We start from the raw sequence: 2,693 nt of genomic DNA on the forward strand, positions 1-2,693 counted from the left end.
CTCTGGGATGTTATTCATCCCCCAGAGACTTGACATGGACTCTAGACTTCAGTCTTGACTAAGAGAAAAATTTGTCGTTCTTTTTCTACACTTTTCAACATTTTTTGTCAATTGTAATCCATTTTTTATGCTTTTTTAATTATGTTTTAGTAATTGTTTTGACAATTTCTTTTTCACTTTTATCAATGTTTTTGATGTTTTTTTGTAATTTTTCCCAATGTTTTTTGTATTTTTTTCAAATTTTTTGGTCACTTTTTCAGGATATAAAAAATGATATTTTTGTTGATTTTTTTTCAACATTTGTCACTTTTTTCAACGTTCTTTTGTCATAGTTCTGATAGAGAGAGAGAGTGTTTTGCAAGAAGGTCCTTCTTCTCTGATATTATCTCTAGAAACAATAATAATTCACGTGCTTTGTTTGCTACTGTTGATAGGTTAACAAACCCTCCAGGACCAGTAGCATCTGAACTTTTATCTACCAAGGCCTGCAATGACTTTGCCTCCTTCTTCAAAGACAAAATTCAAAAGATTAGACAAACAGTCAGTGCCTCCATATCAAGTTCAGGATATGTGTTGTCACAGTGTTCAAGCAAAACTAGTTCCAATATGACAGAATTTTACATGATCAACCATACAAACCTGGAGGACATTATACAACATCTGAAAACCTCGACCTGTTATTCAACCTCGAAACCCTCGACCCTGTTTGCCTTGATATCCTACCAACGGGACTTTTCAAAAATGTTTCCATTGTTTGACTCTGATTCATTCTACAGATGGAACACGATCTCTTCTTTCAGGAATCTTTCCACAGGCCCTGAAACTGCAGTAATCAAGCCACATCTTAAAAAGAACAACCTAGACAAGTCACTAATTAGCACGATTAGCCAATATCAAACCTCCGTTTTTAAGTAAAAGCATTGAAAAAGTAGTCTTTCAACACTCCACCATTTCTTGACTAAGCAACACAGTTTTGATCCCTTTCGCGGGTTCCCCCCCCCCCCCCCCCCGACCACACCACAGCCGGAAACGCTCTGTCAAAGTCTTTACTGACATCCACCTTAACACAGATAATCAAATTTCATCTTAGATTATTATCTCAGTCTGCATTGACACGGCGATCCACGACTATATCTAACCGATTTAAAAGTGCTTGGCCTGTTCGGCTTAGTATAAACTGGTTTGAATCCTACCTAAGATAGGGATTACTTTGTGTCTATAGTTAATTAGGCGCTGAGCGTACAAAAGACGCGGAGTGTCCGCAAGGCTCCATTCTGGGGCCCTTCTGTTTACATCTACATGCTTCCCTGGCTCATATTATGGAGAAAACGCAAAATAAGTTACCATAGTTTATGCGACACACACAATTTACATCACCTTATCGCCATGGAACTATAGTCCAAGCCAAACTGACTAATTGCCTCGCACAAATAACGCCTGATGGCCAGAACTTCTGAAAAAATGAAGGAACACTGAGTGGTTTGTTTTGCGGAAAAAAGAGGAACGATTAAGTCGCGCTCCTCCTTCACCAACAATTACTTTTAAAAACAACACAAGCCAAAACTGGGTGGTAGTCATGGACTCATACCTGAATTTTACAGCCCCAGAAAGACAATGCACAAAGTCAGCCTACTATCACCTAAGATATATCAAGGGTTCAAGTACTCATGTGTAACAGACTGAAAAACTGTCCATGCTTTTCCTCTTCAAGAACTTGACGCACTGTACGGGTCTGTCAGTCTCCCTAAAAAACAACTCAAGACAGCTGCAGCTGATTCAGACGCTGCTGCTCGAGTCCTCACTAAGACAAGAACTGGATCCCAGCACTCCAGTTTCTGAGTCTTTAACTGCTTCCTGTGTCTCAAAGATTGATTTCAAGGACTCTGCTAGTTTATAATCCCTTCAAGTTTGGTCCAAAATACCTTTCTGATCTGTCACTACACTAGACCCCCACCCAAACCTCTCAGGTCATCTGGACAGTCTACTTTCTGTCCCCCGAGTCCGAGACTAAACAGGTGCGCACTTTCAGTTTCTTGCTCCTCATACTGGAAGAACTCCCAACCCTGCAAAGATCTGCACCCCCCCCAGCTGCTACTCTCATTCTTTTAATCAAGGCCTGAGGAATTCTTTTGAGGCTCCTTTTTAAATGCATCTCCATTTCGTTAAATTCTTAATGCTGCAGCCCTGTAACTTTTAAAATTTTGGTGTTTTATGTTCCTAATGTTTCGTTTTGTTTTTAACTGTCTTTCATTGTTTTAATTGTTTAATGTGTATGATTTTTTAACATGTTTGTACTTGTGGTTTTATCTTGTTAACTGATTCGTGGTAAAGCACTACAGATAAAGCTGCCTTGCCTTGTTTTTGTAAACGAGTCAAATTTGAGCCGAGGACAACAAGAGGGTTAAAGCCGTTGGTCGTAAACTCACTTTCAGCTTTATTCACGGGAGTTATTTTACCGAACTTCAGATATTTCGACTGACATGTAGCGTTAGCCGTAGTTAACGTAGTAATTAAGGTAGTAGTTAACGTAGTAGTAGTTAACGTTGTAGTTAACGTAGTAGTAGTTAACGTTGTAGTTAACGTAGTAGTAGTTATTGTAGTAGTAGTTAACGTAGTAGTTAACATAGTAGTAGTTGTTAACGTAGTAGTAGTTAACGTAGTAGTTAACATAGTAGTTAACGTAGTAGTTAACG

General features: G+C 38.8%; 1 protein-coding gene across 1 annotated transcript in view; it reads right to left on the reverse strand.

Annotated features, from left to right (window-relative positions):
• tmc1 (transmembrane channel-like 1) overlaps positions 1-2,693 on the reverse strand; it is a 39,286-nt gene that overhangs the window by 17,158 nt on the left and 19,435 nt on the right. The gene's annotated exons all lie outside the window — the stretch shown is intronic.

Source organism: Etheostoma spectabile, unplaced genomic scaffold (genome assembly GCF_008692095.1).
Source record: "Etheostoma spectabile isolate EspeVRDwgs_2016 unplaced genomic scaffold, UIUC_Espe_1.0 scaffold431, whole genome shotgun sequence".
In the NCBI taxonomy this organism is placed as follows: Eukaryota; Metazoa; Chordata; class Actinopteri; order Perciformes; family Percidae; genus Etheostoma; species Etheostoma spectabile.